We start from the raw sequence: 18,870 nt of genomic DNA on the forward strand, positions 1-18,870 counted from the left end.
CCTAAGAATTATACTAATAATTACAATTGGAGGTGTTTACTGTCCGGCTTTGACGGTTTTTAAGTCAAACCATGAACCGAACCGTTAGAAACGGTTTTTGATATCAAAAACCAAAACCAAACCATTAAAATCTAAAAGACTAAAACCGAACCATTACTAACGGTTTGATTATGGTTTGGTTCACGGTTTGGACCATCTTGGACGTTCTTTTTAAAATGCACGCTATACAAAAAAAGGCCGTCCAATATTACATAAAACAAGTTACGTGAAAATCAAGTTGGTAAAACACAATGTACAGAATTTTTGTGTCCGTAAAAGTATTAATCCAAGTTGGTAAAACCAAAGTTAAAATAGTTTAAAGCTGTTGAGAATACAAAAGCTATAATAAGCTATAATAACATATGATGTTTAAACTTTCCGTTACAATGTCTAAAACAAAGTTACAAAACAACCCAATTCATCAAATTTAGAGCACCCCCTTAATCGATGTATACATATAACATATCTCACTTCACTTTCCTCTCACCGATTTGAAATAAATAATTAATAATATCTAATATGATTATATGAAGCATAAAAAATACATATGAATCTTGCGGTCCGGTCCGGTTTTATGAGGTCGGGTTTTGGTATAAACCATAAATCAAATCGTTTGCTACGGTTTGAAAATTTTGAAACCGACCGACCCAAAGTAAAGGAGAAAAACCGATCGTGAATCCAAACCGATGATCGGTTTGAGCGGTTTCAATGTTTTATACCGAACCATAAACACCCCTAGTTACAATAATAGTAATTACTCAAATTCATTTTACTGTAGCGTAAAGTTTATTACTACTGCAACGAATTAAGCTAAAGTAATTATTATTTTAGTTTAAAACTATAACATAATAATAATTACTATAATGTCAAGATAATTAGCCTAATGTTTCTTACACATCTCATGTTAAAATTTGTCGGTACCAATTATAAATCATTATGTATGAATACGTAAGTCTACTTTTCGCATTATTCTTAAGTTAGACGTATTTAATTAATTAATAAATTTTAACTATCTTTAAGATTTTAAATGCCTCATACGAGTACAAGAAAATGGGCCTTTGTATATATAATTTTTTTACAAAGAACGTCAATAACTATCTATATCTATATATACTATTAAACCAATAGACTTTAACTCAACTTCCACTCTTCCTATTGGTTGTTTTCTAAACTTTCCATCTATATCTACCACCTCTCTAATTTTCATTTGAATAAAATAAATCAAAATTAAATTAAAATAAGAAACAATCAATTCTCTTTAATGATTCTCTTTAACTTTAATTAATTTTTAATTTAATAATAATTAACCAATTTATTTATTAATTAATTACGATTTTTATTATTTAAGTTATTTTTATTATTATTTATTTAACTAAAATAAATTAACCTAGAAACCCAAATCAATTTTCCTCTTTCATGCCTCTATTCTCATTGATGGTTCCATTCTGTTCCACCTATCACTACATTCAATTCATTTATCTGTCAAATTCACGGTCCACCATCGATGAAGGTGCTCACCATCAACGTTACCTCCTGTCAGTTTAATCATCAGGCTTACTTCCAGGTTTAATTTGTTTGAGATAATTAATTGATATTTCATCAATTGGATTCAATATAAAACAACCTAATATACAGAGATTACAAATTTAACTTTACTATAACTGTGTCTAATTTTATATTTATGAAATATCAATTTCGGTAATCAATTTCTGTAAATTAGGGATAAATTTAACATTTGATTAAGGAATTCTTTAATTACGGAATTTCTATATTTTAATAAATTATGATATATCATTTGATCATTTGATTAAGGTTTTGATTAAGCATCCTTAAGGGTTACTATAAATACGGATTTTGACCGATTGACTAATTCAAAATTAGTCAATCAAATATTTTAATATAAGAGGCTGATTCTAATATAAAATATATGTAAATTTATAATTATTATTACTACTTATCATATGTTATATCAATAACTCAATTTTTAAATTGTTGTTTATTATATTAAAATTGTGTTATTGTTAATACATATACATGTGTATAAATTCCTAAAAATTTAGCCCGAAGATATTTATGTGTATAATTAGTAAGTCTGTCTATATATACTATTAAACCAATAGGCTTTAACTCAACTTCCACTCTTCCTATTGGTTGTTTTCTAAACTTTCCATCTATATCTACCACCTCTCTAATTTTCATTTGAATAAAATAAATCAAAATTAAATTAAAATAAGATACAATCAATTCTCTTTAATGATTCTCTTTAACTTTAATTAATTTTTAATTTAATAATAATTGACCAATTTATTTATTAATTAATTACGATTTTTATTATTTAAGTTATTTTTATTATTATTTATCTAACTAAAATAAATTAACCTAGAAACCCAAATCAGTTTTCCTCTTTCACGCCTCTATTCTCATTGACGGTTCCATTCTGTTCCACCTATCACTACATTCAATTCATTTATCTGTCAAATTCACGGTCCACCATCGATGAAGGTGCTCACCATCAACGTTACTTCCTGTCAGTTTAATCATCAGGCTTACTTTCAGGTTTAATTTGTTTGAGATAATTAATTGATATTTCATCAATTGGATTCAATATAAAACAACCTAATATACAGAGATTACAAATTTAACTTTACTATAATTGTGTCTAATTTTATATTTATGAAATATCAATTTCTGTAAATTAGGGATAAATTTAACATTTGATTAAGGAATTCTTTAATTACGGAATTTCTATATTTTAATAAATTATGATATATCATTTGATCATTTGATTAAGGTTTTGATTAAGCATCCTTAAGGGTTACTATAAATACGGATTTTGACCGATTGACTAATTCAAAATTAGTCAATCATATATTTTAATATAAGAGGCTGATTCTAATTTAAAATATATGTAAATTTAAAATTATTATTACTACTTATCATATGTTATATCAATAACTCAATTTTTAAATTGTTGTTTATTATATTAAAATTGTGTTATTGTTAATACATATACATGTGTATAAATTCCTAAAAATTTAGCCCGAAGATATTTATGTGTATAATTAGTAAGTCTGTGTATAATTTTTAGGGATTTATAGCATCGAAATGACTGCATATTGCCCGGAGAAGTTGACTTTTTTTTAATACAGGTATTCAAATTTCGTCAACATTTCAACCAAAACAATCAAACTGTGGTCGCCATTTAATTAAATGTATACAAGTATGTTTTGTGATGTTAAATTTCCCTTACCTATTGTTATGAATTTAATGATTTATATCGTTACTAAATCTAAATCTAACTCTAATTGTATTTTGACATGCCTTGGAATATTGTAAGGTTAATTTATCCAACTATGTATATTGAAATAAAGTTTGTAAGACCGGTAAAGAATTTTTTAGTTATAACTTTATAGTTATTTAATATTGAATACAATTAAATAATCATTACTTTTAAAATGAAGATAAAATTTATATATCTATATCTATACATACTATTAAACCAACAGGTTTTAACTCAATTTTCCCTATTCCTATTAGTTATTGCTTAAACTTTTCATGTATTTCTGTCACCTGTCTAATTTTCATGTTAATAAAATAAATCAAAAATAAATTAAATTACTAGACAATCAATGATTATTAATAATTCATGTGAATAAAAAATTGTTAAAATAAATTAAAATACTAGACAATTAATTATTATTATTAATAATTATTAAATATTCTTAAAATCTAGTCAAACAACATAATTAACATATTAATGTAATTATTTTTAAAATATGGTCAAACATCATAATTAACCTATTAATGTAATTATGATATTAATTATCCTAATTATTATAAGAATTCAAAAACTTACTAAATCATCTTATTTACACTATATAAATCTCAAGATTGAAAAACTCTAACTAATATGATAATTTTTATTTATGACTTTTATTTTTTATTCATTTAAATTAAATTATAACAAGTATTAAAATTAAAATACATGTATATAAAAAAATTAAACGATTTGTCCATGATTTTCAACATTTGATAATTTTCCAAGATTTAGCCATAGTATTGATTTATAAAGTCGAATTTTTGTTATTGAATTAAATGATTATAAAATAAAATTAATGAAGAATTTATATAGAGTTATAAAAGGTGTAACACCGTAAAAATTTCGAGTTCAAAGTATCAACTTTCCAAAGTCTAGGGACTAAAATTGCCAAAATCCAAACTAGAGGGTTAAAAATGAAAATTCTGGTTTCCTGACCCATCGCGCTATGCGATGAGTCAGAAGAGACTCCCATCGCGTACCGCGATGGGATGTCTAACAACGTGTGACACGTGTGCCACGTGGCACACAGTGGCATCATGTGCTGCCACGTGTCACCACGTGGCAACACTGCCGCCACGTGTCGCCACGACTGCCACGTGTCAACACGTGGCAGGCCTATACGGGTGACTCAACTGACCTATATCGCGGTACGCGATAGGTCAGCCCAGGGACCCATCGCGTACCGCGATGGGAGCCCAGAAAACGCCTATAAATAGCAGCCACGGGATGTTCATTTCTCACAACCAAAGCCTGCTCTCACGTCTCTCTACTCTCTCTCTAAATACATCGATATTCGTGCCTCGTTTTCTCTATAAGCGCACCTTGAATCTTTCATTTGTGTAACAAACGTTTCCTTAGAGTTTATACCACCCTCCACCCACATATACCAAAAAGGTGTTGTTGAAATGGCAATGAATCTCGATAAACGTGTCGACGGGTACGGAAGTTTGGCGTAATCGTTTGACGATCGAGAAGTAAAGCGGCGTCGGAGTGCTGCTCAAGTCCCTAGGATTTCGGTACGCCACTTAAGGTTAGGCGTAATATCGAATTCAATATAATCTAATATTATATTCAAGGCTTAAGCCTTAAGTCGAGGTTATACTCGATGCCTCGATAAAAGAAAAGAAAACATAACAAAGAAATGAATGAAAGTATGATTGATGAATATAGTGATAACATATATATGTGTGTAAGTATATATGATTATATTCTTTGTTATGAAAATATTATTTAATGAATAAAGAGTATTCTTAAATAATAAAAGAAAAGATTACATTTCTTGGAGAAAAAGAAACGTTGGGTTTTCATATAAACTAAAGGTTTATAATTTACTTTTAAACAAGAGGTTTTCAAGTAAATAAGAATTGAACTAAAGGTTCAATCGAGGATTGAGATATAAGACTAAAGGTCTTAACCCGGATCGTGTATCCGACTAACAAATATTTATACTCGTAACTATAGGTTCGAGATAAAGAAAAGGGAAAGACCCTTGGACGGTGAGTGAAACCGATCCTAAAGAGATAAGGTGAATACGCCCCCAAACTTTTAAACTTGTTTTCAAAATGAGTCAAACTTGTTATGTGAAATTGTTTACAGGGAACTATGTGTTCCTAATACCGTTATAACTATGGGTATAAACCTAGCCCTCAGGCTGTGGTATACGTATGTCTGGATCCTTACATAGGTGGTACTATGCGATGTATGGGCATGATCGCACCACCCTTGGTCGAGGACGCTCTCCTGCAGGGAGTACGACCTTATGTGTATATTTACGGGTACTTAACTAAGTTAAACGCTGCGGTGTTTGCTGAGGTAACCTAGCGTAGAGGCTCTAGTTAATAATGTGTTGTTTGACTTTGTTATTCCTAAGCCATGTTGGGCCGAGGCAGGCGTAGTCTCGAGGGGTAATAAAGTAAAAGAAGTTATTTTGCGTCAGCGTGTTCACCAGCATTCGTTGCTGACGTATTTTCTTACATTTTGCAGGTGAACAAAGTTAGAGCTTGGAATGACGAAGTACTATGATATCTGATGGCTCGGATTTATTTTGTAAACTTAATATATATGGTGGTTTGTAAAATATAAACAAGTAACATCTTTTGTTAAACAACTTAAGCGGGTATTTTATATTCCCGTCTTTTGAATGTATACATAAATTACACTTTCGATCCTTAAAATTTTTAAGTCTTCCGCAAACTAAACGTAACTCTGATTTAATTACAACTGCGATACCAACTGTTGGGTCACGCTCCTAGGCCCTAGAAGGGGGTGTGACAGGTTGGTATCAGAGCCATCGATCTTAGCGAATTGGGTATCATAAAACAATACCCAAGCTTCGATCCAAGTATAGGAAATAATTGATTGTGTGTTTTAGGGATAAGATAGGCTGGTAACATTTCTTTCCCACTCTACATTCTAAACCACCCATAATATTAGATGTCGTTCAAAGCTCATATCGAAGAATTCGTATGCAAGGCAAAAGAGGCCGGAATTGCTGAACCTTACCCCAAAGACAACATGAGTGATGGATATTATGAGGCGTACTTCAACCAAGATGTGGAACACGACTTGTCCAAACCCGTGTACTACCCCGGAAGTCGACACTATCCGATAGATGTTCCCGATAGTCCACTAAAGCAAGGAATTGAACCACCAAGACACTCAAGCTACTATCCACCAACCCTACCGACATACCAACCATCAGAGATTCCCACTTACCAACCCCTGGAGATACCACAATGTTATCCAGCCGGATACTTACCAAACTCTCAACCATCCTCCGAGTGGATGAAGTATCTCTCCGAACAGCAAGAGTGGCATGCCGGAAGCTCCACTTTCAATGAAGTCAACTCCCAACCAACCAATCATGAAGGACCATCCCATAGACCCAAGATGAGGGTTATGATACCCACTGAGACTTTTCAGATGATACCAATAAACAATGAAACCACACAACCCATGGAGGAAGATGAACCGGAAGAAGAGGAGCCAGAAGAAGAGGAGGAATCCGAAGAAGAGGATCCTGAAGAAGAAGAGGACCATGAGGAAGAAATTGAGGAAGAAACGAAAGAAGAGCATCCTGAAAATCCCAACGAGATGTCAAGCTCAATGGAAGGATCACTCACTTCCCACCAACCAAGCTATGGTTCCGTTGACCCGTATGTTCAACACCATGAGAAACTAAGGAACCAAGCTTCGTCAAGCTTCCCACCATTTCAAGGAAGGATTCCGACAATCCAAGAGCAAGCTGATGAGATCCGCGAGCAGAATCAAGCTGCCAAGACCTACCTCTACCTTTCATCCGATATGGACTATGTTCCGTATCCAGAGCCGAGGAATCATTACGAGATGGTGACTCTGGGTTACCGTGACCCACCTCCACAGTATGGATTCCCCAACATAATCCCACAGTCATATGAAGAACACCTGGATCGCGCATTGCACGAAACCGATTACTGGAGGAAGAAGGTAGACGAGGAAGAGAAGAAAAAGAAGAAAGTTGGAGAAACACTCCTTCGAAAGTGCAACAAAATATCGAAGGTTGGGAAGAATTTCTTGAAGAATTGAAGATGGTGGCCAAGTGAAGACTGTGTGTAAAATAGTCCTGTATGATATGTGTATAAATAAAGAACGTTTGAAACGTTCTCTTGTAATGATAGGACAAATTATATATATATGTCGTTGAAACGATATATATATATATATGTGTGTGTGTGTGTGTGTGTAATATATAATATAGATATCCTTTTGTGATATGTATATATGAAATAAAACCTGTGTTTAATATAAGTAATGTTGTTAAAATTTCAGACCAAATTAAAAAGAAAAAGAAATAAAATGTCTGAACAAAGTAACAACAATGAAAACGCTTGAAAATAAAAAGAAATGAGAGATAAGGGGAAAGGCCCTGAGAACGAGCGAGAGGAAGAAATTCCTGAGAAATACATGAATAGAATCCAAAAGATGATTAAAGATGCGGTTAGGGAAGAATCCGCGTTTAGGTTTCAATCTCGACAAACTAGACATTCCTGAACTGTTAACCCTTCCGTTCATCCATCAAAATCCATTTAATCTCGTTCTAAACCATTCCATGATGAAGAGAGCGATCATGGGTCTCATACCGACGAAAGTGTTAGGCAAAAGTTTAAAAGGATGAAAGTTAGTGGGTGTACGTTCAAAGATTTTAAGTACTATGGACCGAAAGAGTTCCATGGTGACAAGGGAGCCATCACAACCGTGAGGTGGCTCGAGGAGATGGAAACTCTTGTTATCACAAGCAAGTGTTCCGAGGAAGAGAAAATCCAGTACTCTGCCCTAATGTTCAAGGGTGAAGCGCACGAGTGGTGGAATGCGTTATTGATGAGTAAAGGAAGAGACAAGATGTATAGTTTTTCGTGGGAGGAGTTTAAGGCCATGGTGATGGCGAAATTTTGTCCGATGCACGAGACTGATCAAATCCAAACTAAGTTCCTTAACCATAAGGTCGTAGGGACAAACCTTTGAGAATATAATACCAAATTCCTTGAGTACTGTCGCCTTGTTCCCCAGCTGGTTAACCCTCAGCAAAGTCAAAAGATATATATGGGGATTGCCGCGGGAAATCTGTGACATGGTGAGATCACACTTGCCTCAAACCGCTGACTCTGCAATGGAGTTGGCTGGTTACGTGATGGGCGGCATGGTCCGCAACAAAGAAGAGGACAAGAAGGTGACACCAGCAACTGCTCAAGGAAAGATTGGAGGAAGTTCCAACTTTAGAAGCAAAGGCGTAAACCGAAACAAAGCTACGCCATGTAAGACTTGTAGGAGATACCACAAGGGTCGATGCAATTTCGACCCGACTCCTAAAGTCCGTGAGTCCTGTAATCGTACGGGACATGACGCTGATAATTGTTAGAAGAAGAAGATGTCTTGCTTCAACTACAAGGAGATGGGAAATTTAAGTTTTGAGTGCCCAAAGAACAAGCCTGCTGCTGGTGGTGCGGGTGGAAGTGGCCAAAACCGAAAGGGAAACGCTCGAGTCTTTGTACTCGACACAAAAAGAGCCGATGATGTGCCGGAAACCATAACCGGTACGTTTCTAGTCAACGACACCTATGCTAGAGTTTTGTTTGATTCGGGTGCCAATTTGAGTTTTATAGATTATAGTTTCTGTAGTCTATTAAACAAACCATTAACTAAATTAGATAAAACTCTAAGCGTCGAGACTGCTAGTGGCGAAATCGTTAAGATCTCCGAAGCCCTTGAAAACGGAAAAATACTTTTAGCTGGTTATATTCTGCCTATTTGTTTGTTACCCATGAGTCTGGTTAGTTTTGATATTATACTTGGTATGGATTGGTTATCCGATAACCATGCCCGTATCATTTGCAATAGTAAAACCGTTGAACTTTAAGCCCCCGGTAAACGAACGATTCGAATTGAAGGGGACAAAGACGCTGGCCAAGTTAGAATAATTTTTATGATTAGGGCTAACAAATGTTTGAATCAAGGTTGCCTCGCATTCATGACCTACGTCACTGAAGGATCAAAGCCAAAAGAAATCAAAGACGTTCCTATCATTTATAACTTTTCTGACGTCTTTCCTGATGAACTTCCTGGAATCCCTCCCGATCGTGAAGTAGAGTTTAGGATTGATCTTATTCCTGGTACTGCTCCGATCGCCAAAGCTCCGTATCGTTTAGCACCGAATGAAATAAAGGAGTTGAAGAAACAGCTCGATGAGCTTTTAGAGAAAGGTTTTATTCGACCGAGTTCGTCGCCTTGGGGAGCGCCAATTCTATTTGTCAAGAAGAAGGATGGTTCTATGCGAATGTGTATTGATTATCGTGCGTTGAACAAAGTCACAATCAAAATCGATATCCACTCCCTCGTATCGATGATCTTTTCGACCAACTTCAAGGTTCTAGCTATTTTTCTCAAATCGATCTTCGTTCCTGCTATCACCAACTCAAAGTCCAATCCGAAGACATTCCAAAGACTGCTGTTCGAACAAGGTATGGACATTATGAGTTCACGGTTATGCCGTTTGGACTTACTAATGCTCCGGCCGCGTTCATGGACATGATGAACCGTATTTGCAAGCCATACATAGATAAATTTGTTATCGTATTTATCGATGACATACTTATTTACTCTAAGTCAAAAGCTGATCATGAAATTCATCTTCGAACGTTACTTGAAATTCTTAGGACCGAGAAACTGTACGCTAAGTTCTCGAAATGCGAGTTCTGGTTGCACGAGGTGCAATTTCTTGGTCACGTCATTAACGTCAACGGTATTCAAGTGGACCCCACTAAGATTGAAGCTATCTCTAAGTGGGAAGTCCCGAAGTCGCCAACCTAGATCCGAAGTTTCTTAGGTTTGGCTGGCTACTACCGTAGATTCATCGAGAACTTTTCTCGAATCGCCGTTCCCCTAACTTCTTTAACTCGAAAGAACATCAAGTATGAATGGGGAACGAAACAACAAGAGGCGTTTGATATACTTAAACAAAAGCTTACTCAAGCACCTATCTTGGCTTTGCCAGAAGGTACTGAGGATTTTGTGGTATTTAGTGACGCATCTCACTCGGGTTTAGGATGCGTACTTATGCAACGAAAGAAAGTAATCGCTTATGCCTCTCGTCAACTCAATGTACACGAAAAGAACTACACGACTCACGATCTAGAGTTAGGTGCCATAATCTTTGCGGTTAAGATATAGAGGCACTATCTCTATGGAGTAAGATTCACCGTGTACACTGATCATAAGAGCTTGAAACATATCTTTGATCAAAAAGAGCTCAGCATGCGCCAACGGCGGTGGATGGAAACACTCAACGACTATGATTGCGAGATTGTTTATCATGAAGATAAGGCTAACGTTGTAGCCGATGCCTTAAGTCGTAAAGAACACGAGAAACCAAAAACAGTTCGAGCGTTGCGTTTAGAGCTCCAGATTGATCTTATCAAGCAAATCAAGTTAGCTCAAACTCAAGCTATTAATGAAAACCAAATCTCTGACGAAAAGCGTAATGGCACTATTGACTTGTTAGTCAAAGGTAATGATGGTATCCTCAGAATGGGAAACCGGATTTGGGTACCAATCGTTGGAGGTTTGCGTAAGAAAATTTTGAGCGAAGCTCACAAGTCTAAGTACATGATGCATCCCGGAAGCGATAAGATGTATCACAATCTTAAAGCAAATTATTGGTGGAATGGGATGAAAAGGGATGTCGCTTCGCATGTTGCGAAATGTTTAACTTGTTTAAAAGTTAAGGCTGAACACCAAAAGCCTTCGGGATTGCTTCAGCAACCCGAACTTCCCGTTTGGAAGTGGGAGTTAAATCACTATGGACTTCATTACCAAACCCCCGAAGACGACTCAACAACATAATGCAATATGGGTAATTGTGGATCGCTTAACGAAGTCTGCACACTTCATACCCATCAATGAGTCGTACTCAATGGATAGACTAGCGCGTATTTATGTAAACACCATTGTCGCTTTGCATGGAGTATCGTTGTCTATAATATCTGATCGAGACAGTCGTTTTACGTCTCATTTCTGGAAAAGCTTCCAACAAGCTCTTGGTACGAAGTTAATCCTGAGCACTGCCTATCATCCGCAAACCGATGGGCAAAGTGAAAGAACGATTCAAACGTTGGAAGATATGCTCCGCGCTTGTGTGATCGACTTAGGTGGAAGTTGGGATGACCAATTACCCCTAATGGAATTCTCGTATAACAATAATTATCACGCAAGTATTCAAACCGCACCATTCGAGGCATTATATGGTCGAAAGTGTAGGACGCCCGTGTGTTGGTCTGAGACCGGAGATAATCAATTGTCTGGACCCAAGATTGTCCAAGAAACAACCGAAAAAATTCTTCAAATTCGAGAACAACTTAAAACGGCGCGCAATCGTCAAAAGAGTTATGCCGATGTCCGCCGTAAGCCATTAGAATTCAATGTCGATGACAGAGTTCTTTTGAAAGTCTCGCCTTGGAAAGGCGTTATTCGCTTCAGTAAGAAAGGAAAATTGAGTCCTTGATTCGTTGGACCTTTTGAGGTACTCGAACGAATCGGCAATGTTGCATACCGTTTGCGATTGCCCGAGGAAATGCAAGGAATACATGATGTATTCCATGTTTCAAATCTGCATAAGTGTTTGACTGATGAATCTTTGACTATGGGTTTTGAGGTTGTCATACCACTTTCATCCCGCCATTAAAAGACGTTGAAATTAACGAGAACTTAAAATTTATTGAACGTCCAATTAAAATTGAATATTCGAAAACAAAGAAATTGAAAAGAAGAACTTTGAAAATTGTGAAAGTTAAATGGGACTCGCGTAGAGGGTCCGAATATACTTGGAAACTCGAATCAGAAATGAGAAAGAAATACCCCCAACTATTCTTGTAAAGCAATCTCGAGGACGAGATTTGTTTCAAGGTGGGGAGGATGTAACACCGTAAAAATTTTGAGTTCAAAGTATCAACTTTCCAAAGTTTAGGGACTAAAATTGCCAAAATCCAAACTAGAGGGTTAAAAATGAAAATTTTGGTTTCCTAACCCATCGCGCTACACGATGAGTCAGAAGAGACTCCCATCGCGTACCGCGATGGGATGTCTAACAACGTGTGACACGTGTGCCACGTGGCACACAGTGGCATCATGTGCTGCCACGTGTCACCACGTGGCAACACTGCCGCCACGTGTCGCCACGTGGAGTGGCGACTGCCACGTGTCAACACGTGGCAGGCCTATACGGGTGACTCAACTGACCTATATCGCGGTACGCGATAGGTCAGCCCAGGGACCCATCGCGTACCGCGATGGGAGCCCAGAAAACGCCTATAAATAGCAGCCATGGGATGTTCATTTCTCACAACCAAAGCCTGCTCTCACATCTCTCTACTCTCTCTCTAAAATACATCGATATTCGTGCCTCGTTTTCTCTATAAGCGTGCCTTGAATCTTTCGTTTGTGTAACCAACGTTTCCTTAGAGTTTATACCACCCTCACCCACATATACCAAAAAGGTGTTGTTGAAATGGCAATGAATCTCGATAAACGTGTCGACGGGTACGGAAGTTTGGCGTAATCGTTTGACGATCGAGAAGTAAATCGGCGTCGGAGTGCTGCTCAAGTCCCTAGGATTTCGGTACGCCACTTAAGGTTAGGCGTAATATCGAATTCAATATAATCTAATATTATATTCAAGGCTTAAGCCTTAAGTCGAGGTTATACTCGATGCCTCAATAAAAGAAAAGAAAACATAACAAAGAAATGAATGAAAGTATGATTGATGAATATAGTGATAACATATATATGTGTGTAAGTATATATGATTATATTCTTTGTTATGAAAATATTATTTAATGAATAAAGAGTATTCTTAAATAATAAAAGAAAAGATTACGTTTCTTGAAGAAGAAGAAGAAACGTCGGGTTTTCATATAAACTAAAAGTTTATAATTTACTTTTAAACAAGAGGTTTTCAAGTAAATAAGAATTGAACTAAAGGTTCAATCGAGGATTGAGATATAAGACTAAAGGTCTTAACCCGGATCGTGTATCCGACTAACAAATATTTATACTCGTAACTATAGGTTCGAGATAAAGAAAAGGGAAAGACCCTTGGACGGTGAGTGAAGCCGATCCTAAAGAGATAAGGTGAATACGCCCCCAAACTTTTAAACTTGTTTTCAAAATGAGTCAAACTTGTTATGTGAAATTGTTTACAAGGAACTATGTGTTCCTAAAACCGTCATAACTATGGGTATAAACCTAGCCCTCAGGCTGTGGTATACGTATGTCTGGATCCTTACATAGGTGGTACTATGCGATGTATGGGCATGATCGCACCACCCTTGGTCGTAGGACGCTCTCCTGCAGGGAGTACAACCTTATGTGTATATTTACGGGTACTTAACTAAGTTGAACGCTGCGGTGTTTCCTAAGGTAACCTAGCGTAGAGGCTCTAGTTTATAATGTGTTGTTTGACTTTGTTATTCCTAAGCCATGTTGGGCCGAGGCAGGCGTAGTCTCGAGGGGTAATAAAGTAAAAGAAATTATTTTGCGTCAGCGTGTTCACCAGCATTCGTTCCTGACGTATTTTCTTACATTTTGCAGGTGAACAAAGTTAGAGCTTGGAATGACGAAGTGCTATGATATCCGATGGCTCGGATTTATTTTGTAAACTTAATATATATGGTGGTTTGTAAAACATAAACAAGTAACATCTTTTGTTAAGCAACTTAAGCGGGTATTTTATATTCCCGTCTTTTGAATGTATGTATAAATTACACTTTCGGTCCTTAAAATTTATAAGTCTTCCGCAAACTAAACGTAACTCTGATTTAATTACAACTACGATACCAACTGTTGGGTCACGCTCCTAGGCCCTAGACGGGGGTGTGACAAAAGGTCAAAGATTAGTCTTTCTAAATTTATATGAATAAGTTAATATAATTTTAGAATGATAATTATATGAAAAGGAATGGATAGAGGATTTTATGCATTTAATGAATTGTTATACATTTTAATAAATGTTAATTAGGTGAAAAATGTATTTAAGGGAATTGAGTATGTGGAATCCAATGTGGACACTCTATAATGATTCTATGTGGAAAAATCATTTTGTTTTAATAGTATAGTTAGATTATGCATAAATTAAGGATCAGTTAAAATATTTGTGTTTATTTTAAACATTCATTTTGACATAATTAAAATGTCTTAATCTTCTTATCACTATTATATGCACAAATTATGGACTAAATGGTTTTATTTTAAGCCATAATTTTAACATAATTAAAAGACTTTATTATAATCTTACATTAAAATTCTAACAATATTATATAACGATTAATTAGTATTTAAATAAAATTTTAATAAAAAGATGGAAAGTATTTTGAGGATGGAAAAGTTTTAATACGGGTTTTATTTTTACAATTAATTTTTCCATAATTAAAAGATTCAAATTTTCATTTCACAACTATTATATGCATAATTATGTATAAATTAATGATTAGATAGTTTTATTTTAAGCAACATTTTTGGCATAATTAAAATATTTTAATATTATCTTAAATTATTCAAATAACATTAACCTGGAAAGTATTTTAAGATTTAAAAATTTGTAACGAGAGTTTTATTTTAAGCATTCAATTTTACATAATTATAATGTTTTAATCTTACAACTATTATACGCATAATTATGCATAAATTAAGGAACATGGGGTTTTATTTTAAACAATAATTTTGACATAATCAACATATTATTATAGTATAATATTGAATTCAAATTCAATTAGAATCGTGTAATCATTAATTGGTATTTTAATGGAATTCTAAAAAAGTCTTGATAATATTTTGATATTGGAAAATATTTAAAGGCTGATTTTTAACTTCAAATAACATTATGTAATCATTAATTGGTATTATAATCGAATTTTAACCTTAAATTGGAAAGTATTTTAAGATTGGAAAATTTTTAATACGTAGTTTTATTTTAAGCATTTATTTTAACATAATTATAATGTTTTAATATTAGAACTATTATACGAATCTATAATTTTGAATAATTTAAGGACCATAGGGTTTTATTTTAAGCAATAATTTTGAAATAATCAACATATTATATAATAAACTTGATATGGAATTCAAATTCAAATATAATCGTGTAACAATTAATTGTTACTTTAATGATATTCTAAAAAAATGTTGGAAAGATTTTGAGATTGGAAAACTTTAAATACGAGATATTTAACTTCAAAATGTATACAAAATGGAAATATTAACATAAACAATTCAAATTTAACAAACATATTATGGAGATAGTACAAAAATAAATACAAGAAAATATCAATACTTTATAAATTCAAAACCTAGAGAAATTATAAAAATGGTTAATTACAATACATTTCTTTGATACAACCTATTAAAAGAAAAAGAAAATATGGTTAATTACAATGAATAATTATAAATAAAAAAATAAAATATATAATTACTGAAATATACCAATTTGCAGTTCATTTTATGATGATTGTATAACACAAGGGCATCGAGAAACCAGTTAAAGTTGCCTCCTTGGATGGAATTCTAACTGTCCATTTGTTGTCATGTTCATTTAAAATAAATATAATCAATTGTTTTCGACGAACACACATCAGCGAGTATTTCAACCAATCCATTTGCAAAACATACACCTTTACAATATTTGTTAACAAAACATTATAAGACGACACCTTATAATGTTGAATTTGAAGTGTTTGAGACATATCTTTAAACTTATCGTACCAAAATTTTATTAATATTCCAAAAGTTTATTAATTTTATCTTTGTCCCAATCTAAATTAATTTTTATGTTAATTAACATGTAAAACTTTATTTAATTAGATAGAAAAAAAAATATATCTTATATGAAGTTATAAAAAAACATTTTATAATGGTTAAAAAAAATAAATAATATAATATTCAAATATATATCAAATTTCTGTACGTGACGAATTTCCTAATTTCCATCCGTGTACTACACGGGTTAGTAACCTAGTTATAGCAATAAACAAAATCCTATATAGGCTTACAATAATTCATGCGCTGAATAATAAATTACTCATATATATGTTATAAGAAATGTGCTTGAGTTACTTAAAATTTAAAAATTCTTGTGAACTGGGTTTATGAAATTATTAATCCTATATCAATATTTATGATTAAAAAAAGGCTTTAATCTCTTATTGTTTTACTAAGGTTTGGATCAAATACAAATGAAATTAATGTGCTAAACGTGATAATCAAGTAGAGTAATTATATATACAAGTAGAGTAATTATGTAACTACTCTATGATAATTACTCTATGATTTAATTACATAATTACTCTATTGTATATATAATTATTATTTGATTCTCACGTTTAAAATAGAGATAGAAAATATTCGGGTCACACTTCTAACAATTAGGAAATTTTAATAGTCTCATGTTTGTAACAACTTCAAAATGTTGTTCTCTCTTATAATAAGATTGCAGAGTATATTGATATATTTCGTTTGTCGCATGGTATACCGCCTAATACCATACATGTCTCAATCCTATGGATTTTTTTTATAGTAATCACATACACGGTCCCATACTTAAACGTTTTGGGTTTTCTCATCAAGTTCGAGTTGGTTTGCCACATATGTGTCCCTATTAATCCACGAGTTTATGAGTTTTATATAATATTCTGTAAGATATATTGATGATTCTAACAAACATGCAAGTCATTATTGGAGATTCTAATAATAACCATATGAGTCATTATAGGCTGATTACACTATGGCCATGTTTTTATGCTACATACATGAACCAAAATATTAATAGAGAATAAACATACATAATGATTTATCCGTTTGAACCAACTGTCAGTCAACTGTCAAAGTGTGGATCAGTCCCTCACTTGACTACAAGAAGCAAATGCTGAAATCAAACTTGATGCATGCAATGATTTCTAGGTTTGAACCAACCCGACCCATTTTATACAAACCCGTCGATTTTGCCACTTGTCTAAATTAACATCACCTAAAACCAGCTCAAAAATAATATCCAGGAATTGCCTGTTTGCCAATAGGCATCATTGTTAGTTATTACTTAATGATTAATGACTTAGATGCACAAGATTCTCTTAATATATATATTATCCAAGGTACCCACTATTCAAGGCATTTGTCTTGGTATTTAATAATCAGAATCAGATAATAAACATTATTGAAATCGGCTTAGAAGCTTTCACTGTGTTTATGTTGTTTAATAATCTGATAATCATATGTTTTCATATTACAATAATCATCAACCGGTGAAGGTGGGTGTCCACTAACGGCCATTCCTGGCTCGGCTCCGATAACGCAATTCCGGGAGGAGTCGGTAGTTGGGCACTGGATCCCTTCGGACCTGGAGAACGTGTGACGCTGAGTCGGGGTTTGGTGAACCAACAGGTCGCTCCTCTAGTTGAAGTATCGGGCCCCTTTTTTGTTGCCTAGGTTACACCTTCGGAATACCCCAGAAGGTAATTTTTCTCTACTTCCCCCAATCTTCACTTTACGCCACGCCGACTCCCCTTTCGTCATAAGGCGTGGAATTAGACCAAGGGGAATCTCCATAGGAACAAGTCCCTTAGATTTCGCACATAGGAGATCGAGACACAGCCCCAGGGCTATGGGGAAAGATGTAGATCGATCACCCTAGATAGACAACTACATAGAGGGTCTCTACAAGTCAGTCTATATATTCTTTGATTTCGTTCCCCCCGTAAGATCAATATCACAACCAATGAGGTCCAAACACTCTCTTATCCAATGAAAAATATGGTTTCTCAAGGAGATAATAAACATATTTTTTATATCAAACGTTCTAGACTTTAGTATATTATTAAACACAACATTATAAAGAAGAATCTTGCTAGAGGCTAAGGCTCCATGTGATAAGTCAAGGTCAACCTGCATAACTTTGACTAAAGCGTAAAATAAATTATTGATTTTGAAAGCAGAAATTTGAGAAAAGAAACTCCAAACCTTGAGTACTTTGTTCACTGCTTTTATTCTTTTTAAATATATGTTAAATTATAAAGGAATAAGTAGATGTTATATAATGATTGTATATATTTGTTATCTGGTTTTTAATTGTAGTCATGATTACTTTTCAATACGCATAGTAAGTTCGATAAAAAAGTGCAAAATCTGCTATGATATGCAACGAGCAAAATGTTCAATATCCATGTTGATTAGGGAATTAAGGCGTTTTAGAGTGTTTCTTAAAAGATGTTTAGTAGATGTCACAAGATCATATAGGTCCGGAAATTGGCCACTTGTATAATGAGTCTAAGGGATACAAACGCAACGAATTTTGATTATACGAGATACATAAGATTGTTCCTAGTAGATCTCAAGGACTTTGCACAATGCTCGTCAAGTCAAATTTGTGGCAAGTGGTACGGGAGCGGGTTTGACCCTTTAGCTTGTTTGGTGTGTGACTTTGTTCCCCAAAATCGATT

Source organism: Bidens hawaiensis, unplaced genomic scaffold (assembly GCF_021521415.1).
Source record: "Bidens hawaiensis isolate Kalapana, Puna unplaced genomic scaffold, B.hawaiensis_p1.1 tig00018852_1, whole genome shotgun sequence".
Classification (NCBI taxonomy): Eukaryota; Viridiplantae; Streptophyta; class Magnoliopsida; order Asterales; family Asteraceae; genus Bidens; species Bidens hawaiensis.